Genomic DNA, 25,849 nt, shown 5'->3' with positions numbered 1-25,849 from the left:
AAGGTGACCAAAACAACTCTCAGAGTGAGGAGAAATACAGAGCAGAGAGTGCCACACCTAAGTTCTATGACTCTAGACACAGCTCCAAATTCAGATGTCATCACTCCTCTGTTTTGCAACATACAAAGATTTATCAAATACAAATTTTCTTCCAAGTCTCAATTTAAGGTCAACTTATATGACAACAAGAACATGATTTTTATGAGTTCGATTCTACACTGAGGGTGACACCTTATATTATGGCAATCCACTCTGTGTCTCTTTAGGACAAATGAGTACACAGCTTAGTCTCTCCATATGACATGCAAGTCTCTGAGTTGTAACAATTCCATCCCCATATTTTGTAACTAGACTTTGAGAATGTAGGCCAGTCATTCATCCTCCTTGAATTTCCATAGTTTTACTTCAAATTTGTGAGGTTGATCTGAATGACCTTTAAAATCCCCTTCTTTGCTAACATTCTATGACATAAGTCCCAGAAGACTTCTTAAATAAAGATACAGCTGCTGTGTCTCTGCTTCTGCAACTTGACATTGACCTTATTGATTATTTAATGTCAAAGCCTTGATTAGAAATGCAATTTCTAATTATAATGCTGTTCCAAAGAGGATACTGGAGCACCTTTCCTGGCATCATTAACATTCATTCATTCATCAATTCAGCCATCATTTATTAAAAGCCTAATACAGTGTTTCTCAACCTTCCTAATGCTGTGACCCTTCAGTACAGTTCCTCATGCTGTGGTGACCACCAAGCATAAAACTATTTCCTTTGGTATTTCGTAACAGTAATTTGCTATAGTTGTAAATTGTAATGTAAATATATGTGTTTTCTGATAGTCTTAGGCAACCTCTCTGAAAGGGTCACTTGACCCCAAAAGGGGTCGTGACCTACAGATTGAGAATCCCTGACCTAATAATATATGTTAAGTGTGCTGCTGAACTTAGGCTGCACAAATATGAGCAAGATTACCTTCTATTAGCAAGAGCACACAGTTCAATGGAGACAAATAACAAAAATATTCACTGTAAAATCACAAGTAATGAGTTTTATTTGAAATCAGATTTTCCATCTTAGCACTGCTGAGGTCTGGTTTCAGCTATAGTGGGATCATTCTATACAGTTAGGCATTTAGTGTCATCCTCAGCTTTTAACCACTAGATGCCAGTAGCATCCCCACCAGATTTGACAACAAAATCACCCTTGATTGAGAGCCACTAGTTTCAATATATTCTTTTATTTGTAAGAAATGTTCTACCTAAATTGATCTCACTATAAATTTGTAATAATGGCCAATCATGCCACATGTTTGGGAATAATCTTATCTGTATATACATCACCTGAGTAGTTGCACAAGTTTACTGTTGCATCTTATTTGGTGAGTTTTTTATTTTAATAGTATGAAATCATTTGCAGCTCTGAAAAGTTGGAATTGTCTTTGAAGAAGGAATATAGAAACAAGCTTAAACAATGCCAGCCATGTGGAAACATTTGCTGACTAGTGTGATGGGCTGAGATGTTCTGGATGTGTTTACCTATGGGATGCATCTGTCTAGATCACATCTCTGGACCACCACATTAGAGGTGTGGTTAGGGTCTGACCATGCACAGGAAAGCTGCAGTGCTTACAGCATTCTTAGGCACCTAGACAAGAGACTACCCCAAAGACTCCAAGTCAACATAGCAGACATCCTTGTACATCAGTGTTTATTGCAGCACTAGTCACAGCACTAAGCAGCAGAACTAACCTAAGTGTCAACAGAAGAGTAAAATCATGCCATTTGTAGAAAGATATAGGAACCTGGAAATAAATGTATTGTGTGAATTAAGTCTATCTCAGAAGGACAGGTGACATATTTTCTCTAATTTTTGCTTCCAAGATTGCAAAGGGGAAAGTGAGTAATATAGGGGGTTGCTATGAGGGAGGAAGGAAAAAGGAAATGGTATTAGGATGTAGGGGAACAAAGGGTCAAAATAAATGACATTTTTTCATTAAATGACCTTATCTGCCTCTTTATAATACAAAGTAAAATATATTTAGAAGAAAAGAAATCAAAACAAGAAGCTAGATTGTAATTGTTTTCATGTCTACTAGCTAACTTCCATGTATGTGAAATCTTTTCCTTTTTGGAAGTGAGACAGAATGAAATTTAAAATAATCACTTAATCTAGACAAAAGAGAAGAAGCAAGTCTTTGTTGAGAGTGAACAACCTGTGCTGTCTTATTTCTTAATAAATTTAATTCAACTTTATTCGAGCTTGCCCAGCTTCAATGACTAAAAGTTGCTGGGCTAATGAAAGTGTGTTCTGATATGTTTTCAGAGTCAGGGGTTAAAAACAACTTCCTGACACCCGCTCCCATAGCTGACACACTTTCTGATGCAGAGGGTTCAAAGTATAACCCTGGAAGATATTGATGTCTCATTTGTTTCTTTATTGTAGTAACAATGTTGAGGTACATCAACTAATTCTGTGGCATTGCTTTCACTGCAGATGATTATTGCAGATGCTGGGCAAATCATGGAATCCTGTAACCACAACTGTTGAGATAGAGTCCTTAAATTTAGGAGAAAATAGGGTTGAGAAACCCAATAAAAATTGAAAGCCCACTGCTAAGCTGAGATAAGATTGTCCAACAGACAAAAGCCCCAGCCTCATCTGGGATCATGTGCCAGCTACATGCCAGCATTTTTTCTGAGTCATTCTGAAGAAATCACTTTACCTCATGTCTCCCAATTATCTCTACTGCTCATTGGTGATACTGTGCACTCTTTTTCCTTTTGGTGTGCTGATAATTAGATACTGTCCAAGAAACACTCCGAGCTCCTCACAAGGGGCACTTTGTGAATGTGAACTATCACAATTGCTTAATAAATTATGTTAAGAATGCAGTCAGGCACAGCTGGTCCCTGACTGGTTTTGTGGCAGAACTCTTCTTAGCTGCTGAATAAGCTGGGCCCTCAAGGAAACTAATACCACAACTTTTAGTTCTACTAGGACTCTAGGAACATTCACTGATGAAAGGTAAGAGAATAGCCAAATTTAGGTTCAAATTTAACATAAAGAAAAACTGTGATGTATCTTCTGATGCTAAGCCCTTACAGATTGTCTTTTTTGACTTCAGAATTTTGGCTCAGTATGGAAAAGACAAGATCATATTCCTGAAAATATGCATGTTAAATATGTGCTTTTTACTTTGACATTCTGATACAAAAATGTAAGAGAAACGCATGGTTATACCTTTAAAAGTTGACTAAAAAGTAAATGTAACAAATCCTAAACAAGAAATTAATCAGAACACACACACACACACACACACACACACACACACACACACACACACACACATATGCATACACACCCCCTTTTAAATGCTAAACTCAAAGCAAAGAATTTGTCATAAGTCCATACTATATTTCCTATCAAGTCACCATCCAGTTGGCAATACGGAATTGACTAGTCACTGCCACTTCCAATATCAAATTTCTCAGGGGAGTTTGCAGTTTCTCTTTGAAAATTTTTGTACTGTCCTTAGCCCTCACATCCTCAGATAAGATACACAGTTTCTGGTGCAGAAACAGATACCTATACATGGCATGCTGTAATGAATGCCCAGGTAATCACCCAGATTGTTTCCAAAGTAAAACACTGTTGAACGATGCACACTGGAGCATTCCTCTTCTCTTTGACAACGAATATTTCTATGTGAAGAACTCTTGGTGCTATTCCAAGTCTTGTGACCTCTACAGTTGACAAATTACCCAGCTCCCAGTGTAACCTTTTACCAAAGTCTTCTGAAAGGTAAATGCACACATGCATACATAGGTGTGGATCAATAAATGAAAGGTATATATCTAATAGATACATAGTAGGTACGTATTGATAGCATCATCAATTACCATTACTTGTCTACTCGGTTGGAATGTTACTTGAAGTAGATATTCAGTAACCTCAGTTGTACAAGGCAATAAAATGAAATATTCCCAAACACAGCAGACTCACTTTTTAACCACAACTTATATGAACACTTTATAAGAAACGATAGACTCCTCTTGTCCACTGTATTTCAGCTCCCTAAGGGCAAATCCAATAGTTGGTTTAATTAAAAACATAACCTTCTATTTTTCATGCAGCTTGTAAACGAGATCAGAGCACTGGACAAGAGATTTACTAGATTTACAGCCACAAAAATCCATCAATACCATGCATGGAATACATATTACCAAAAGACTCTGCCTACATCAGATTATTAACTTAAACACAGTACTTATAAAATTATTTATAAGAGATGGACTTATATGTTTCAGTAGATAGAAGACCTGGTTTAACTTGGAACTTTCTAGTCTCCTCCAGATCCTTTCCCAGGAGAAGATGGTAAATATGTGTGTTTAGAAAAGATCTAAGACAAATGTAGCTTTTCTTATAGTTTTGTGTCATTGAAAGCCATAGATTATTAGATTTTGGAAAAAAATAAACAGAAATTCTATTTCAAGCCACTGATTGAATTCTTACATTGAATTTCACCTTGAGAAATACACGGTGACAAAGAGTGGATTTCCTCATTCATGTGATATAAAGTTTTCACAGTAATTGCAATTGAGAACACACCCATCTCAGGGAGAAGAAACTTTTCGGTACTTGGAGCTGATAAAACATATCCCTATATAAAGAAGTAACTTGTAGACTACACTGAAAGTGAGGGGCAAGGTAAAACCTCTTCCTCTCTCTCAACAATGCACTGGCTAAGAAAATCTAAGCAACATATGATTCTCCGTGTTGAGAGCTAACTCCCCCTCCCCTATTCAATCTCCCTTTGGCATGCACGTTCCCACAGACAGCATACATTCATGTCTTACCTTTCACTTAGTGGAGTCTATTACGGGTCTTTCCTGACATAGCCAGCAGGAATGCAAGATGATGCGTGCTCCTCACCCTCAAGTGGCATTTGACTCCACTCCATGCAATCACTCAATGCAGTATGGATGAATGGGCTAAGTTCAGGTTCACTGCCCTACAGTGTCTTTATTCCTATAGCACAGAACTAGAAAGCCAGTGAGCACTGGCTGCTGCTGCCGCCACTCTCCTCTTGTTCAAACTAATGGAGAAAGTGGGCCGCAGAAAGCTCTCCACTCGCTCGCTCTCCTTCTGTTTGCTGTGACAAAGTTAAAGCTGCAGCATTGAAAAAGAACAAAAGGAAAATACAAGGCAAACTGCCTCTGTGGAGGAGCTTTTTCTTCCAGCAAAACATTATCCAAGGCAGATTTTTGGACAACATCCGAAGCCTGGGACTTTACTGACCCAAACCCCTAGAGCTAAATTGCTTAAGCACCTGGACCTAGAAGGCATTGGTCATCTCATCAGTGCTTCAGCAACATACCTGAGGAGTGCAGTAAGGCCAGCAAATAAACATCTAATAACCAGCAGAGAATGAGGCCGCCAGCTTAACCTTGCTCCTGCCTCCAATGATGCCAAAGTGTTCTGTTTGCTCAGGACTCTCCTTTTACCAGCATTCAATTTGAATGAGCCAGGGCAAGCGCACTGCTCGTCAGCTCCTGAGAACAGGATGCATTTATGTGAAACACGAGGAGAATGCCTAATGCTGAGCCATCCTCTGCATTCCCAGGAGCTATTATTACAGGGCTAGCTTACATTGCACTGCACTTTTGTGAGAACTGCAACTTCAAGCCAATGTCTCTGCACACATTCACACACCCCTCAAATATTGTGATTGTTACATACTGAAGGAATCACCTGCAAAATGTGCTACAGTCTTCTCCCAGGGTAAAGAGTGGGAGCTCTACTTGGAGAGTGCTGACTGCTATGTTTCCCTTCTCTCTTTCCATCACTGACTTTCCAAGCTGAGAGAAAAGGATTTTTATGGCCCTGTGGAATGGCATCTTTATGCTGAAAAGGAACTGCTCTTTTGCTCCTTTATTAATAACAAATTAAGACACCTTAGAAACAAACAGGACACCTTGGCTTTCATCCATCTTTGACATACGGCATTAATAGAACCTTAACAAAACACATTATCCAAAAGTATGTTATCTTATATAACAGAATATGGCATGTGGCCACCTAGATACACATGATTAACATGCCATTGATATAAAATGACCTATTTGCAGCAGAAAAGAAAAACAGATCTCTTGGCACATTGTATAGCTTTACATTTTTTCCTTCTGTGTAGTAGATTGAATTGCAAAGACTCTATTGTTACGGTGGTTTTTTTCCATGTTAAAATTGTCCCCTAATCGGGCCAAAGATTCTGCTTTATTCTGCAGGTCAAGAAACTATTATCAGGCAGAGAAGATGGATCAGCTGGTGAAGATGCTTGCTGACAAACCTCAATATTTTAGCTTGATCCCTAGTATCTACAACAGAAAGAGAGAACCAACTCCTGAAAGATGTCTTCTGACATCTACACATGTCACACACACACAAACACACACACAATGTTTAAATGAGGCAATTGGCTCACCAGCCTCAAGTGAATGCATTACTTAGAACACTTACAAGAGAATGATGCAGATTTTTTTCTAGTTTAATTTCTGTTGCTACGATAAAATACACTGACAAAAGCTACTAAAGGGAGAAGAGGTTTATTATAGCTCACAATTTCAAGTGACAGTCCATTGCGGTATAGAAGTCAAAGTGATGGTAGCCAGAAGCAGTAAGTCACATGCATAGTCAAGAGCAGAGAAAGAATGAGTTCGTGCAAGCTTTCTAGTACTCAGCTGGCTCTCTTCATTTTACCCATAACTTGAACTGGGCCTTCTCATCACAATGAGCCAAACTGACAAAATCTCTCATAGGCCAACCTGACCCAGATGATCTGTCATTGAGACTCTCTTTCCATTTGATTCCAGATTGCTTAAAGTTTACAATTAAAGCTAACTATCATATAGATCCCATTAGGAAAGGGGAATAAAATTAATAGATATGGATAGGGGGCTAGAATGGAAGACTAAGTGGGGAGGGGTAAGAGGGAGGGAATACAAGGAGAAACAACTAAAATTAAGCAGAATTTGAGGGATAGTATGGAAACCTAACACACACACACACACACACACACGTATATATACATGAAAGAATTGGACCTAAATAATGGCAGATACAGAGGCCTAGCTGATCTTTTCTTATCACAAAATGAAGCTTCAGTATTGGGATTAGGTTATATCTAATTGAGTTGTTGGACAAAGGAGGCCCCACTCAAATTCCCTCAAATCCAGGCTGCTACCAAGAACATTGGTTGTTCTCCACAAACTGACAGCAAGGCCCCATTGCTGAAGAAAACACCTACACAACTCATTGAACAAAGAGCTGTGGAGCTGGTGCCTACATAAAGCATTTACCCTTACATTCCAGCATCTTTGGCACAGGGTAGTATTCTGCACTCTCTCAAAAGAAAAATGGAAACACCAGCCCAACCTCAAACACTTGTATACAATGGTGTCCTGCTCGCAAGGCATTGCTGGTACAGAGCTTGTGGGAGTAAAGAACCGATATCTGATTAGACTAAAGGAATACTCCACAAAGATGGAGCCCATATCTGATATGCTTGAGTGACCAAGAACCTCAGACTACATAGCTTAAGGGCCTAGAGCAAACCCAAATAATATTGGTCTAAATATACCAAAAAATGTAGTGATAAAATGACTCTTAATGGTATCCTGTTATACACATAGATCAGTGCCATATTCAGTTGTCATCAGGGATCTTTCTTCATGCAATAGATGAGAACAAATACAGAGACCCATAGCCAGACATTAAACAGAGAATGAGAGATCTTAGAACATTCTTGTCTAAATAAGATGTCTCTATCATAACCCTACCCCTAGAGGTCAGAAAAAACTCTTGGAATAGGAGGTGGAAAGAGTGTAAATGCCAGAGAGGATGAATGACACCGAAAAACAAGGCCCTCTGAATCAACATGGACAAAATGAATATGAACTCAAAGAGTCTGAGTCAGCTGGCATAGGGCCTAAGCAGATCTGTACCAAGTCCCTCTTCATATATATTATGACTTCCAGTTTAGTATTTTCATGGGATTCCTGAGTGTGTAAACCAGCGAGTCCCTGATTTCTGTGCCTTCTTTTGGGCTTTTTTCATTTTGGTTTCTTGTGCCAATTTTGATGTACTAGTTCTTATTTTATCTTGTTATATTTTATTTTGTTATTTTTAAAAATGGGTGAATGAATGAAAACCTATCCACTAGAGTAAAAGTTGATTAGCATCTAGAAATTACAGTTCTGTCATTTATACCTTCTGGAAGAGGGGAAATCAGTTCTCTCCAGTTTGGTGGTATTTTGTTTTCTTTTCTTTTGGGGGTGATATTTTATTTTGTTTTAATGGATTGTGTTTTTTGTTTTTGTTTCTGTTTGTTGAGAAGGAACTTAAAGTTGGATGAATAAGGATGAGGAAGAGAATCTGGGGGGAATTGGGGAAGAGGAAGAATAGCATGAAAATATATTTAAATTGACAAAAATATTAAGAAATAAATAAAACTAGTAGCCAGATGTGGTGCCATACACCTTTAATCCCAGCACTCAGGGAGGCAGAGGCAGAGGCAGAGGCAGCGGCAGGGGCAGGGGCAGGGGCAGGAGCAGGGGCAGGGCAGTGGCAGTGGCAGGGGCAGGGGCAGGGGCAGGGGCAGGCAGATCTTTATGAGTTTGAGGCCAGTCTGGTCTACAAAGTAAGTTGAAGACAGCCAAGTGTACACAGAGAAACTCTGTCTCAAAAACAACAACAGCAACAAAATCCAAAAATAAAAACAAGAACAAAAAATAAATATAACCATCATAGAAATGAACTGTATTTGTAAATGCTAATTAACTCAATAAACAATGTATATAACAAAGAAAAAGTCTTCCTTATGTCCAAAACTCTACATATAACTCTTTATTTATTTATTTATTTATTTATTTATTTATTTATTTATTTATTTATTCACTTTACATCCTGGTCATATCCTCCTCTCTCCTCTCCTCCCAGTCCCACCCTCTTTTGCTCCTCAATCTTCCCCTATACCTCAGAAAAGTGGAGCCCCCTACCCAACCACCCCAGCTCACCAAATCACATCAGGATTGAATTCATCCTGTTCTCTGGGCAAGTTTAAATTTACTTCAAACTTCTGCAACGTCATGAAGTTCAGGCATTTACAGAATGGTGTAAGTTAGACAGCTACCACTTTAAAAGTAGTCCATATACATTTACATATAACTCTTAAGCTTTGTGAAATTCTCTAATGTTTCCCTGGATCCAGCTACTAAAGCGATGGCTTATTATTATGATTAGTCCAGGCAGACAGATAGATGTTAATAAAAAATGACATCTAGTCCAACAACAAACACTAAATTAACAGGGTTATGAATATGATAAAAATATATTATGTACAGGTGTAAAATTATTCTTAAATTTTTAATTTTATTTAAAATTTAAATGTATGGATGCTTGGCCTACATATATATCTATGCACTATGTGTGTGCCTTGTTCTTACACTGGCCAGAAAAAGCAATCAGAAACCCTGGAACTGAAGTTATGGAAGGTTATGAGTCACTATGTGAGTGCTGGAAATCAAACTTAAGTCCTGTGGAAGCCAATCCATTGCTCTTAACCACTGAGCTATCTGTCTTTCCAGTGTCAATACCACCCCCAATTTTAAAATTACCCATCAACACTATTTTCTGTCAACTTACTTTTGAACCTATTGACAATGACCCCTCCCTGAACTAAGAAAGTGTGTGTTGAACACAGGGAGGTAGGAGAAAGGTGCACAGAGAGGAGAGAGAAGGAGAGAGAGAATTAATAGTATAGGAACAAGTATTTTTTAAAAAATTTTCATTAATTTATTCTTGTTACACCTCAATGGTAATCCCATCCCTTGTATCCTCCCATTCCTCACTCCCTCCCATTTTCCCCTTATTCCCCTCCCCTATGACTGTGACTGAGGGGGACCTCCTCCCCCTGTATATGCTCATAGGGTATCACGTCTCTTCTTGGTAACCTGCTATCCTTCCTCTGAGTGCCACCAGGTCTCCCCATCCAGGGGACGTGGTCAAATGTGAGGCACCAGAGTATGTGTGAAAGTCATACCCCACTCTCCACTCAACTGTGGAGAATGAGGAACAAGTATTAAGTAACATAAGTCTCATCCCAGTGTCAATGAAAAAACAAAAATGTCTGAGTAACAGATTTTATAAATAGGTCATAAATCAACAGATTAAAAATAAATTCTAGTACAGTTTTAGACTCAACACAAGCCCTAAGTATACACAGGGGGTTTCTAATCATAACTCAGACATGTGTAGCCATTAGTATACACCAGGGAAGTAGGAGTATAGGGAAGGGGAACCAGATGCATATGTTAGTGCCTATAATTCAGGCAAATGTTCTTTCAAACTTTCTCAGAAGAGAAGCAAGGTTTTGTGATCATGATTGCTCACAGATAGCTGGGACAATTTGGATCATGTGTTCCAGCATTTGGGGGACTGTGGATGCAGTTGGGAGGAAACAGTGACTATAAAAACCAACTCAAAAACTCCAAATAGATGATGCTTTGGATGGCTGGATTCATGTATACTCACGTAAACACTTCAGAAGTGCCTCTGGTAGCCGATGCTCATTGCTGCCCATTGGGGGATATGAGGATGAGTAATAGATCAAACCTCCCAGACTAGATGGGACTCATGGTCACAGAACTCAGGATACTTATCCTCATTTTCCAAAGATGTGACTATGGAGGACTCCACAAGAAGAATTCCTAGTTGAATCCATCAGAAACATCGTGGTGCTTCAAAAGAGCTGATACCTATCTTGCCAACTACACTAGAGAAAGGAGCTGAGGAGCAGTCAAGGATGGTTGACCCATAACACACAAGCCCAAACAGTGCATACTCAGCTCTCTCCCTGAGAGTGACCAGCTACAGCTGTCCCTATATTGGTTGTCAGGTCCTTCACACTCTGGTGTTTTGCTCATGACTTTCTTATATGGCAAAATCCACTCTTTATGTATTATCGAGGCAGTTGACCTTGCCATAAGGTGGTTATCCTGGATGATCTGTGTGGGCCTAATGTAAAAAGAGCATTTGAAGGCAGGAAAGGAAGGCAGAGGAGAGAGTCAGGGTGATGACAAACAAGCATGGAAATAATTTAGTATGCTGTAGTTTGCTTGGAGAGGAAGGGGGCACCCATCACCTCAATCCAGACTTCACTCCTACATGTGTAAGGAACTAGATCTGCCAACTACTGGAAAGGAAGAGCATCTGGGCACCGGAAGCTGGAAGCCTAGGCCCAGCAAAGGCTTTGATTCCAGAATGCCCAAACCCAATGTCAAAACTCTAACTGTAGGACACCATACTTTTGACTTAAAAACACTGTGCAATGATTAGTGAGTTTGCCTAAGGCGTTAATGACTAGATTTGTCTCATAGCAAACATAACTGCACATGCTCTGTTCTTTAGCCTATATTTTCCATTCATCTGGCTCACTGACAGATGGCACAGGGAATGATCAATGTGAGCTGAGAAAGACAGGGATTAAGAATGAGGGCATGCTGAGATGGGGTAACTAAAGTAGATGGCAAAGCAGAATGAAGGGAGGCACTAGGGATAGAGGAGAAATATAGGGGTACAGTGCGATGGCAGGAATACTCCAGCTGCCTAAGTAATGTGCACACCATCCCTAAGGAAAACTCTGCCCTGTCCACTCTCAAAATGTCAACATCTTAGATGAAGATGAGATCTGACCATCCTTTCTGTGACACTGTTCATATACCTGACCCCATTTCGGTACTGCTGTGCTTCATCTTTCTCAAATATTGTGCAGCTTTTCTCTTCTTGAAATGTGTTTTCCCTTTAATTTATATTCTGTTTTGCTATTTATATATACCAATTATAGTATATTTGGCATCCCAACACTTATGCTCCTGAGGTCAGTGCCTCACCCAAGTGGAGAACATACAAAAATGGGTGGACAGTCAGGGCTTGGAGGCTCAGGTCACATCAGGGAGTTGCTTAATCCAGCTCATGAGTGAGTGCTTCTGACATGGGATTCAAGAAAATGGTGTCTATCTTTATCCCTGCACATCTTGTAGGCAGGGTAAAATTTGGGTTGAAGTTTTTGTGCGTGGGTTGATGTTCCCCTCCCTCCACTAGGAGTCCTGTCTAGTTAGCTGGTGTCCTCTTCAGTCTCCATGAGCCCTGCTACTAGTAGTCTTAGCTGGAGTCACCTCATATCCTCCCAGTAACATACCCTGTCTGTGGTCTCCAGCTTGTCACAGAGATGCCCCAACCTGTGGTTTTTCTTCTCTCTGCAGGCCCTCTGTTCTCCCACCCCAACTCTCCCCAGGTCTTATATCCACCCTCATTTCTCTCTGCACTCCCTCTCCTACCTTGTTCCCTCTCTTCAACAACTTCTATAGTCTATTCTATTTCCCCTTCTGAGGGATATTTAGGCATTCTCCCTTGGGCCCTCCTTGTTACTTAGTTTCTTTGGGTCTGTGAATTGTAGTATGTTTATTCTGTATTATATGGCTAAAATTCACTTATAAGTCAGTACAGACCATGTGTGTCTTTCTGGGTCTCGGTGATCTCACTTCTTGTCCCATCCATTTGTCTGAAAATTTCATGATTTCCTTGTTTTTAATTGTTGAGTAGTATTCCATTGTGTAGATGTACCACAATTTCTTTAACCATTCTTCAGTTGACGGACATCTGGGTTGCTTTCAGATTCTGACTATGAACATAGTTGTGCAAGTGTACTTGTTGTATGTTAGAACATATTTTGGATGTATGCCCTGGTGTGGTATAGCTGCATGTTAAGGTAAAGCTATCTCCAATTTTCTGAGAAAGCATCAGATTGATTTTCAAAGTGGTTGTACAAGTTTGCATTCCTGCCAGCAATGGAGGAGAGTTCCCCCTTTTCTACATCCTTACCAGCATGTGCTGTCACTTGAGTTTTTTATCTTAGCCATTCTGGTGGGTTTAAGATGGAAATATAGAGATTGAGGAAATGCCCAACCAATGCCTGGACCAACTTGAGACCCACCTCATGGGATAGAGCCAACCCCTTATACTATTAACCATAATCTGCTATGTTTGCAGACAAGAGCCTAACATAACTGTCTTCTGAAAGGTTCCACCCAGCAGCAGATCTAAATAGATGCTGAGACACCCAACAAAACATGGGGAGAAGTGTAAGGAGTCTTGTGAAAAAGTGGGGGGAAGGATAGAAGGACCTGGAGCTGACAGGAGCTCTACAAGACCAACAGAGCCAAATAATCAGGGCCCAGAGGAGCTTGTGGAGACTGAGGCACTAACCAAGGGTCATGCATAGATTGCACCTAGGCCCCCTACAAAGATGTAACTGATTGAAAGCTCAGGCTTCATGTGGGTCCCCTAGGAAGGGAAGCAGGGCCTGTCTCTGACATTGACTCGGTTGCCTGCTTTTTCATAATTCCCCCTGACAGGCTTCCTTCTTCTGAGGAATAGGGGATGGGGGTGGGGGAAGAGGGCAGGAGGATGGGACTGGGAGAAATGGAGGGAGGGAGCCATGATCATGATGCAAATTGAATAAATTAATTAATTAGTAAAAGAAGGGGGGTCATTTTAATTCATGGGTTCAATGGAAGAGCTCTCATTTCTCTCCAATAACAAACTTCAATATAAAACTGTATAGATAATGGTGTGTCTTTATGAACCGGCATCTCAACCTCTAAACTTATCAATAGAAAATAATTTCATAAAGTTGCATAGAGATGGATGAATAATCAGCTTAATGTTCTCTCAGCCTGTCTAAAATATTAATCTATGTTGGCTCACACCATTTGGGAAACTGAGATGGCCTCCCAAGAGTTGCCAAGAGTTCAGGGCAAGCCTGAGCTACATCTAGTTCCAAGACACTCTGGGCTATAGTATGAGCTCCTGTGCCAGCAAACCAAAATAAACAGATGAATTAAATAATTAATAACATTATCATTCAATTCAAATCATTTCATTGGTCATATATCTTTAGAGCCCATACTTTGGGCTCCATACAGAATAAAGAAAGGTGAACTGAGCATATGGCTTTGGTAAAATTCAGGGAGAATAAATGAACATCATGAGCTTGTTAGTCCAGTGAGGTCAAGCTACTTCTGCATCATGTACCTTTCAGGGACCACCAAGTGGCAGATGTGACACAAGTGACAGAATGGATGCAGAAGCTTCTGTTCCTCCTTTGAAAGGCTACCATCTTTGTGGACTTCATCCCCCGTGCCCCCCCCCATAAAGCTATGCTGATCTCCAAAGTGGTGCTCATACAAACTAGCTCCCCAGCAGATGATTTAGGATTTAATTGAATCATTTCTACCCTAAGAGGGATTCTTTCCCCTTTGAGTTCTAAAAATAGCAGGAGACTACATAGTTTGGGCTTTGGATTATTTACAAAATGATTTGTCCCACTTGCATTTCTGCTTTGTTTGTTGGAAGATAATATTATTCCATTGTCAGATGGAGGCTGATTCCTTCCCTCTATGAGGCACTTGACACAAAAGGTATTCCCAGGGCCAGTTGAAAGCAGCAGGTAGAAAGAAAGAAAGAAAGAAAAAGAGAAGAAAAGGCAGAGAAAAGCAAAGAAAACAAGAAACCAGCAGGTAAAAATTGTACCGATCTGGATCAAAACATAGAAAAAGTATATGCCACTTGCTTTGATAAACTTGCAGCATTTATAATCTGGGACTAGGGATTTTAAAGAGCAAACACTTGTTAGAGGTTTAAGCAATCAGCATTTGATTATTGCTTAATGACTGAACTCTCTTGAAGGCTCCATAATAATTAAAGTGCAAAAATCGAGGGGAGGGGAGGAAATGTCATAGGAGAATTTGGATTTTTCAATGCCTGAGTTAAAACATGTGAAATGGGATATTCTTTCTGCAAAATAAATTATTTCCTTTTCGCTAAGCAGTCAGTTAAAACTCTGCTAATTCAACAGAGCAAAGTGTATGAGTCAGCCTGCCCCATGAAAACATGAAGTCATGCATATTGTGATTATGCACTTGACTTTACGAGTTCAAGTTGAAATTATGCAAGGCTTTTATACTTTCTACCTGATGAAGACTAAAATGTAAGGTAATTGTCCTAGAACTTCAGGATCACCAGCAAGGCAGCAGCTGGAAAGAAGCCCACGGAACTGTTCTCCCTGTTCTAAAGGACTTCCAAGCTAGCTCCTTTCCTCATTGCTATGTTCAAACATCTGACATTAAGCAACTTAGAGGATCCTTCTATTCTTCCCCTCTGTCCCACTTTCCTGGTAGGTGAAGACTTTCATGGGACAGTGTCCAGACATAAGTGAGTATATACCATTTGACTCTTTCTGTTTCTGGGTTAACTCACTCATTATGATCATTTCTAGTTCAATCCACAAATTTCAGGAATTCCTTGTTTTTAATAGCTGAGTAATATTCCATAGTGTAAATGTACCACAGTTTCTTTATCCAGTCTTCTACTGAGGGACACTTAAACTGTTTCCAGTTTCTGGCTCCTAGAAACCTACAAGTAGAACATCCTGCTCAAACTATGGCACCAGCCAAGGACAATACGTGTGGTAAACTTTGAACCCCTACTCAGTGCTAGGCAATGGACAGGATATTCTCCACAGTTGAGTGGAGAGTGGGGACTGACTTTCACATGAACTCTGGTGCCCCATATTTGACCACGCCCCCTGGATGGGGAGGCCTGGTGGCACTCAGAGGAAGGATAACAGGCTACCAAGAAGAGACTTGATACCCTATGAGCATATACAGGGAGAGGAAGGCCCCTCAGTCACAATCATAGGGGAGGGGAGTAAGGGGAAAATGGGAGGGAGGGAGGAATGGGAGGATACAAGGGATGCCAAAACAATTGAGATGTATATGAATAAATTAATAAAATATTTTTAAAAAAGAACTTAGAGGAGGAAAGATGTTTTGTGACTCATGGTCTGAGGGTACATTCATCATGGGAAGGCATGGCAGCAAGAAGAGTTCTCAGCTGCTGTAACAGGGGCTTGAGGCTTGAGGCTCTCCCCAGTGAGCTCACATCTTAATAGATCAGGAAGCAAGGGCGACAGGACAGAAAGCAAGGTCCACTGTCTAGCAACCCACTCCCTCCAACTAGGTCTGGCCTGTGCAGGGATTCACAGCCTCTCAAAGCTATCACCAGCTTGGGACCAAGTGTTCAACTCCATAAACTGTACCATTTGAGGGATATTTCATACCCAAACCATAACAAGGGCTCTCTGTTACATGGTGACATCAGATGATCAGGGATCAGTCTGTCAACTCTCTCTGTCCCCGAGAAACAGTCTCAGGAAGATGGTAAGGTCCTGCCCTACTTCAATATAGATATCTTTACTTCACCAGATGATGTCATTTCCAATCCTGCTCTGATGAATGACCTCAAACTTGGCAGGAGCATCTGTATGAGCAGAGAAGCCAGCACACCTACTTGATTGTTATAGCTTTATCCAGATCCAAATACTGTTACAACAGTGGACAGCAGCAGACACCTGTAGCAGGCTGCAGAGGACGAACCTGAAGCTGGAGCCCTGGGAATGAAGTGAGTGCACCAAACTAAGGTTCCGCCTGGAACCTGGGCTGGTGGCTCTCCTCAAAGCTCCTCTAATGGAATCATGCCTGAGGCACTTAAAGTCCTAAGATATGCCCTCACCCTGAAGGTCCTGATGTAGTTGGAAGCAATGTACACCTGCGACCTAGGCAGCAGGAGTGAAAAAAATGAAACAAATCCCCTTTTTACTTGTTGCTTTGTTTTTGTTTTGAGTTCTAGAGTCAGATTCTACAGTTCAGGCTAGCCTAGAACTCACTATGTAGCCCAGAATGCCCTCAGTCACATGATAATCCTCCTGCCTCAGCATTGGACATGCTAGAATTACAGTTATGAGTTACCATGCCTGGTAAGATTTTTTTTTTTTTTAATTCTAAGTAATGCTAACATTCTGAGAAGGTCGACAACAACCAGAGTAACTGTGACAGTTTTCTGGCAACTTCCATAAGCTTGCAAATGTCAAACATTAGGAAGTTGCTTGTGGCTATTGTTAATGACCACAATACAGGGAATTTAGATTTAATCAATTAAAAAAAAAGTGACCCAGGCAGGGTGGTCCTCACCTATAATCTCAGCACTGGGGAGTCAACTGGGGCAGACGAATGTGAGATGAAGGTCAGCCTGCCCTACATAGCAAGGCCTTGTTGCTAATTAGCCTTTTTTTTTTTTAACGATAAAGTAGGAAATATCAGAGGAGCCAAGGATTGCTTGAGGTAAGCAAAAGAAATGACGAGTAGGCTAAAGAATTATTTGATGGATAGCAGGACTGAGGGTTGGTGAGATGGCCCAGAAGGTAAAGTGCTTGCTGCCCCAAAATAAGGCCCTGGGTTTGGGTTCCCAGCACACACATAAAAGCTGGGAGACTCAATGAGTGCCTGTAACCTCAACCCTGGTGCCAGAGACAGGCAGATTCTCCCCAGTGAGCTCCTAGTTCAGTGAGAGACCTTGTCTCAAAAAATATGGCCTAGAAATGATTGAAGAAAGCATCTGACATCAATATCTAGCTTCCACACGTATCTGCTTAGGCAAGTGTGAGCATATACATTCACACACATGCATAGAGAGGGGGGAGAGGTACACATACAGATACACAGACATACCTCCCCCTAAAGGCCAACACTTAAAAATGAGGACTAGATCTGATCTTTGCCAAGTATCTCAATGTTGATACTATTCTATACTAATTAATCTTTTGGGTTGCTTGATAAAATATAGAATATTTAACTAAATGTAAGTTTCTGATAAATAATAAATATTTTGTGTCCGTGAATACTTTGAAAATTGCACCGAATAATAAATTATCACATGTAATATATAGTATGACCTAAGTCATACATATGATTCCTATGTATACTAAAATTATTTACCTAGAAATAGTTTATCCTAATTCTGTGTTTCTATTTTCAATATGTGGCCACTCTGCTCATAATGAATCCTGCATATACTCAGGAGCATATACAATGATCTCATGTACTAGCCACACACATTTAGCATAATCTGGAATATTTATCTTTTCCAGAAACTACTGCTGTACAGAACTGGAGGTAGCCTGCATATAATAAAGAGATTTTAAATGGGTGCAATCTTCACCATCCTGACATTCTAGCAACTTGCACTCAGGAAGTCTTTGAAATCAACTTTATATCCAAGAGTTCTGCAACTATGGATTTAATCAACTCAGGTCCAAAAATGTCTGCAAAAAAGTCAAAAGCATTGCAAAATACAATTTGAACTAACTGCTACCTGAGAACTTAAAAACATACCACTTCTTTCCCTCTCACATTCACCAATCTCTGTAATGCTTACCTGGGCACTGTTTCCCTGGAGTCTCTGTACAGGGTAGTCAGAGCCTGCATAGCTACCTCTCTACTAAACACTTGCCAGGTTTATTGTTATTATTCCCTAAACATGAGAATTTACATAGCATTTAAATTTTATTGGTTATTAAAAGTAAGTTAGAGATGATTTAAAGGATCTTAGTGGACTATCGCAAACACCATACCGCTTTAGAATACACCGTGAACAGAGACTGCTTCCTAATTTGTGGTTTGGCATGTTCGAGGGAGTCCTGCAACAAATGCCCCTTAGCTGCTGAAGGATGACCATACCCAGACTAAAAGAAAAACAGAACAAGAGCTAGGGAGATGGCTCAGTGCATAAAAGTGCTTGCTGTGCAAGCTTTACCACCTGAGTTCAGATCTCTGGAGCCCGGCTTAAAAGTTGGCTGTTGTGACAAACATTTACAACTACAGCCTCTTACAACAAGAGGGAAGATGGTGACAGGAGAATCCCTGTTAGGTTTATGGACCTGCAAACCTGGAGTATGCAGCCGAGTGGCAGAAACAAGAGACCCTGTCTCAAAACAAGGTGGAAGGCAAGAACCAACTGCCAAAACTATTCTCTGACCTTCACACATATGCCACAGCATGACCACACCTGTACACACAAAAGACACAGAGTACACAAATAAAAACATTTTAAATTAAATAAATGCAACAGAAACTCTTAATTCTGGAGTTAAAACTTGTACAGCAGATAATTGCTAATTAAAGACATTCATTCTAATAAACCAGGGAGTAAAGTAGTCTTATAACAAAATTGAAGTTGAAGATGGCTAATACATGACAATTTAGTATAATACGTGACTACAAATGGCCTAGCGGCCAAGATAAAAAGAAAAGGTTTTTTCTGTGTTCTTTATCTAACAACAGAGTAAATGATTTTCTGAGAGAGGAAACACCCCACCTGAGCACTGCATTGTGATTCATGGCTTATTGTTTGTTGTGGTACTAGGGATAGAAGAAGGAGTTTGCAACCATGGAGCTATAACAGAAGCATGCAGAGTTACAAACACTGACAAGAAATTAAGAAGTCTATGCTAAAAATATGTTTAAGGAAGAAAGGCTGGCCTCTAATAGTTTTAGAAAATTAATGAAGATAATTACAGCCCATTGTTTTCCAGAATCCTTTCTTATTCCAATGTAATATATTTTCTCACCCTTCAGATCACTTTCCCAGCAACGTTGCAATCTCCAACTTTTTCAGTGAGCCAATTTTCCCAGTCTAGGAGCTGGAGCCTGGAGAGACACTGCGCTGGACTCCTCCATGCAACTGCAGGTATCCTGCTTTGCAACCAAGTTACTCTGCCCCCAGCAAAGCCATGCTTGCTCCATCTGGCCAAGGCCAAGGCCAAGGCCAATGATAGCAGCCTCCCCCCCCCCCGAGAATATTCTAGATAAAAGAGGCAGAAAAACTTCCAACTGACTGTGTTTTTGCTACCTTTTTTAAAATTTATTTTCCCAGTTTGAAATTTTAAATGAAAGAAGCTATTGTAACCAACCAGCCTCTCGACTTGTTGCTGTGTGGATTGTCTTTGTTATTGAAGAGAATAGAGACATTTGTAGGGTTGTTTCTTCTTTTCTTGGAAAATTTTGAAGAATGTATAAGAAATTTCTCAATACCAGAAACTTATTTTACATGCAACTGTTTAGGATAGTTAAAAATACTACCTTTAAGACTATTATCATTAAAAAACAATGAGATAATAGAGAGATGTGAGAGAATGTGTTCAACAAACAATATATACATGTACAAAAGCTTAAAAAGTAAATGGAAAAATGAAACAGAAAATTAATAAAATAAATGCTGATGAAGATGTAGATGAAGGGGAGCCCTTATTTACTATTGGTGTGAATATAAACTTGTGTACCCAGTATGAAAATCAGTATGGAAGTTTCTCAAAGAAATAGCACAAGCATATGACCCAGTTATAGCATGCATTAGGATATAATTGAAGGGCTCTAAGTCTTACCACAGAAACACCTGCACATGTGGGTTTACAGATGCACTATTCACAATTTTAGGGGAATGGAACTAGCCTAGATGGCCATCAACAGATAAAAAATAAAGACAATATGGCACACAGACACAAGGGAATTTTATGTAGCCATAGACAAATATAAAATCATGACATTTTCAGGATATTAGGTGGAAAGGTGATTACTGTTTTGAATGAAATCAGACTTAAAATTATATACATATATATTATATTATATATATAATGCATATATGTGTGTATGTGTTCATGTGTGCTTGGGCATATGTGTGTATGTGTACATATGTACATGTGTGCATATGGTAATGTGTGTGTGTGTGTGTGTGTGTGTGTGTGTGTGTGTGTGTGTGCGTGCGTGTGTGTAGGACCTAAAACTAGAAAAAGGATTAGAGAGAAGGAAGAGTCCTTATGGAAGAGTGTCTTAGCTTTGATTTCCATTGCTGTGAAGAGACACCATGACCAAGACAACTCTTATAAAGGAAATCATTTAATTGAGGCTGGCTTACAGTTCAGAGGCTTAGTCTATAATCACTATGGCAGGAAGCATGGTGGCACATAGGCAGACATGGTGCTGGGAGAGTAGAGATTTCTACATCTTGATCTGAGGGCAGCCAGGGGAGACTGGATTTGTTTTGCACTGGGTGTAGCATTGAGCATTTAAGACCTCAAAGTTCCACCTCCCACAGTGACAACTTCCTTTAACAAGGCCACACTTCCTCCAATAATGTCACACCTCCTAATAGTGCCACTCCCTATGGGCCAAACATTTAAGTTCACGAGTCTATATGGGCCAAGCTTATTTAAATAACCACAGCAGGGGAGAAAAGAGATTGTAGTGGAATCAACATGGCATGAAAGCTGAAAGGGCAAAGATTTGGGAGGAGGAAGAGAACCAGTAAGGGGAACAGAGTATATTAACTGTGACAATGGAAAAGGAAGAAATGAGAACAAAGTATAATGACACATGTATGTATGGAAATGTGTTATGAAACCCATTGTTTGGCACGCTAACTTAAAAAACTTATTAAAAATTTAAACACATTCATTTAGTCTTAAAGACAAAAATAGAGGTTAGCTAGATGATAATTAGATGCATACATATGTGTACATACATAGATATCATTTATAAAATATTGCACATATTCCTATATAATAGGGAAGGAACACAAAATGTCTGTATTGAGTCAGATCATTACATATAATTAAGTCCAACTAAAGAACTCGATCTGTTTGAAGTTGGCTTCATCCTCCTATCCTAATCTCCAGTCATAGTTCACATTAAAATATGTTTGTTGAGCCTATCACACATCACACTTACTGAGGAACTTTTCTCTAAGAAGAATGTTATGGTATGATTCAACCATCACTCCAAGATTGCAGGTTTGAGCTCCAGGGTGATAGTATGAAGAGAATTAAGAGGTCGGGGTCATTAGGTCATTAAGTGTGTACCCTCAGAAGGTATCATGGGGCTCTTTGGTAGTTCTCATGAGTTCCTATGAGCTCTGGTTACATGAGTAAGCCTGATCCTTCCTATTTTCTTTGCTTCCTGGCACAACATGTGACCCATTGCTCTAATGCAAGCTCTTGCCAATGTCACTTGTCATTTGCTGAGAGATCCTCAACAGAACTGTGCTAATGCAGGTCATGTACTGTTCATCCTCCCAGACCATGAGCTAAATAAATAGTTTCTTTTTGTAAAGCTATCTGCCTTAGATATTTCTATATAGTGGTGACATTCTAATGAAATTTCTAATGACCATATTAATTTCTCTACAGGTATTAAATTCCTGCCCATCTTTCAAAATTCAGATTAAACACCTAATGAACTCTCCCCAGAGTAAGCCATGCAGGGATCTTAGCCAATATGGTATTTATACATACCTTTTTACAGTGTCTGACTCTATTTCCTATTTTATACTGCACAAGTTTCATTCTGACTTTTCCCATTTGGTTTGAGACAGGATCAAGGCAAACTCTACAATGAGGTAAACTTAAAATCAGCTCAAATCTAAGGGAAGCCTGCCATGTTTAAGTGATGTAACTATCCCACAAAAACAGCATGTCTCAGACGTCAGAAGCAAGCTGTAATTTCAGTTACCTGCATGTTAAACCACATTACAAATGAGTTCTCGGAATGAAAATAAGTTTAGTTTAGTTTGATAGTCTCCAAGTTACAGACTGAAGGTTTGGGACTATGCTTTCTGGATGCATTTTCTGGTGGCTCTGATGGTGTGGAGGGAGAATGAAAGAGGACAAAGATGAGGGAGGAAAGACAGAAAGTATTTAAATTAGGTCTAAATTTGTTGTCATTTTTGGTAAATGTAGTGCTATCTTATAGCTTTTATTATACATTGGGCTGTTTGTAGATAATAGGTCATTTTCAATGATTTTACTCTATTGATTTGCAAAAAAGTAGCACAAAGTTGAACAATAAAACATTCTATTGCCAAATTATAATCTATAACCCATTATTTCCACTTCTTTAGTTCTCTCTCAACTTAGTAGATGCTTTCATTTTATTGGAAAGAAAAATATGGTATGAATAATTTATAATAGCTGGTTGTTCTAACTTCAGTGGAGCCTATACTTGGTCTGTTTCTTCCTGGTAATTAAAAGCAATTGTAAAGGCCAAATCACTGGACTGTGCTGTCTTCAATTTATACATTGCATTTTGGTTAGTGCTCGCCTCTGAGTACTGTGGAGAGGAAACCAAGACATAGGGAAATCTATTTGCTGAAACATAGGTAATGTGGATGGATTATCAAACTTGCCTCTAATTTGATATCAATTAGTGCAGCTTTGTGACCTCATCAGAGCAGTTTCTTTGTGCAGTGGATGTTGATTAACACACAAACTCACAACTGGTCCAAGCACAGAGAATAAGTGTCAGAGGAGTGTTTAGGCACAATTGTTTATCTATGACACCTTTCCTCCTTGAAATGCTGAAGGACTACTGTGGAAAAAGTGGGGCAGAAAAATGGTAAGGGCCAGAGGTTGGTAGGACATGGGCAAAACAATGTCTTCTTGACATAACAGGACCATGGACTCATGAACTCACAGCAGCTGTGGTTGCCTGTATAGATCAAGCCAGTCAACATTCCAGCTTAGACTCTACCCCTACTTAAGGAGCTATTGGCAGTATGATGGACTTGAAAGTGAGGGAATTAGGTTTCTTTAAGGATACAGCCTTTGTTAAGTCGGTCACATCCAATGGAAGGACCCACACTGAAGAGATATTAGCAGCACAAATTGGACTCAATGGGGAAGAGGAAGAGGAAGAGGAAGAAGAAGGAGAAAGAGAAGGAGAAGGAGGTAAGAAAATAGATGGATCTGGAAGGAGGGTAAATATGATCAATATACATGATAAACATGTATGAAATTGTACAAAAATAAACTAAAATATGTTTTTAAAAGCAAAAACTGATGAATGAATATAAGAACATGTAGAAAACTGTGTGCTAGTCTTAAAGTATATCTAGCTATTCTGTTCTTTGATTCTGGGCTAGTACGTGAATGAATGAGGAAGGTGATATATAGCTATATTATTTTGCCTATTCCCCTGCAGACAACTGTGGACCAAGGACAGCAAAAGCTCAGTCTCCTGATGGCCTGAGGAACTATGTGGAAACAGGGACCTGTGCTCTTGTCTGGTCTCATCTGTTTCCTACCCTTGCTATAACACCAGACAGATTCTTCCTACCCAGAGTCTGATTAAGAAAGGCCAGAACAGAGGTCAACCCCACCCAGAGTTCCACTGGCTAGTTCTTGCTTTCTACAGCCCTTTACTTTTTTTACAGGAGCTCTGGATGAATACCCTAGGCGATGGTCAATGCATATTAGGTCTGCTCTGGCTCTCAGTTCATAGGACACTAGTTCATAGGTCTTCCTCGGTGCTAGCCTCCAGCTAGTGCTTTAGGATAGGCTCTATAGTACTTGTAGGTTTCTTCCAATGCTTCCCAAGCCACAGTCCTTAGCAACTTAACTTGTGCACCTATTGGACCTAATATCTATAGCCTACCAGACTGCATGACCATTGTGAACTGCACATGGGGCATGTTTGCATATCATTATATTCTCTTAACTAGCATACAATCCTTCTCATGGGAACATTAGGTGAGGGTACTTATAATTAGGACCTACATCATTTCTGGCAAATGTGTAAATGTACACAGCTTGCTAATGCCTTGCTTTATTTATATGATTTTTATGTCTATTCTGGCCAACTGCCACAGCTCCTCCCTGGAATCTGTGTACTTACTCCCACTCCTGCACAGCCATCAAGGTTGGGTTTGCTTCATGTAATCTGGCCTCATCTGTTCTTTGACCTTCTTGGTTCAACTTCTTGTTGGCCCCAACAGATGCCTACAGCTGGCCTGTCATGTTCACTTGAACAGATACCCAGGATAATGGTAGGGAAAGGTCTTTATTACCTAGCTACACTGTTCTGCAGTGGTCTCTGGTCACATGCTCTGAGCACACCCATACTCAATTCTTCTGGAAGGCTGACTAAACTCTCAACATACTAAAATATTATTTCCCCTTCTTGCTGTCACAAGTGCCCTAGCATCCTGAAGATAGAGATGGGTCCCTTATTTTGGTTGATGTTTCCTGAACCACAAGCCAAGGTTACACTTTCATGTTCTGTTTCCAGAAAATGAAACACACATTATGGTGTGCTATGTAGGGATTTCCACTGAAGGGCATAATTTCCTCCTGGAGACTCATGAGACTAAAAATAAAATATTGTAAGTCTCAGGAAGCCCCTGAAACTTACAAGATTCACAAGGCCCATCCCAAAGATTATACATAAAAATAATTGGCGAAGAGAAGAGACTCTGACCAGATGAGCTTCCTGCATGTCTTGCAGAAAGCTACAGCGATGCAGCTTTTGTGAATTGTCACTTCTTCTGGGATAGACATTTTGACTCTGCTGCTGCATTTGAATCATCCATGTTCCTGTAAATAATCCTTCACCAGTGCTTTGGAAGTAAGCCTAAGAAACTCATGTTTCACCATGATGGGTGCTGTTGGGAGTGTTGCTTTGGTCTGTCATTGGTGTCACACCTGGAATAAACAGACACTTCTCCATGTCTCATGTCAGTGAGAATTTCACCCCCATTCCTCAGTTATTTGCTTCCAGTCAGAATTATTGAGAACAGTAGTGCTCAAACATGTATATTTATGTCCAGTGATGAGCAGACAATCTGATGAATCAAGTTAAAGAAGGAATAAATGAATTAAAGAATACAAGATTGGCTCCCTAGGAATGAAAATAAGAATGGTACTGGGAGCCAGGCACAGTGGCACACACCAGTAATCTCAGTACTCAGGGGGACAGAGGCAGGCAGATTTCTTTGAGTTTGAGGCCAGCCTGGTTTATAAAGTGAGTACAGGATAGCCAGAGCTACACAGAGAACCCTGTCTCAGAAAAAA

The 25,849-nt window shown here is 40.0% G+C and overlaps 1 protein-coding gene across 9 annotated transcripts in view; it reads right to left on the bottom strand.

Annotated features, from left to right (window-relative positions):
- The window catches only part of Frmpd4 (FERM and PDZ domain containing 4), a 922,813-nt gene that overhangs the window by 360,977 nt on the left and 535,987 nt on the right, over positions 1-25,849 (bottom strand). The window contains exon 1 of one of the 9 annotated variants that reach the window (XM_051141498.1): positions 4,857-5,562. The exons of the other annotated variants lie outside the window; for them this stretch is intronic. The gene's annotated coding sequence lies outside the window, so the exon portion shown is untranslated. Of the gene's footprint in view, positions 1-4,856; positions 5,563-25,849 lie in introns of those variants that run through there. 9 annotated transcript variants of the gene reach the window in all.

This window comes from Acomys russatus, chromosome X (assembly GCF_903995435.1).
Source record: "Acomys russatus chromosome X, mAcoRus1.1, whole genome shotgun sequence".
NCBI lineage: Eukaryota > Metazoa > Chordata > Mammalia > Rodentia > Muridae > Acomys > Acomys russatus.
Note: the sequence above shows the minus strand (reverse complement) of the source record. Positions and strands in the feature narration are given on the sequence as shown.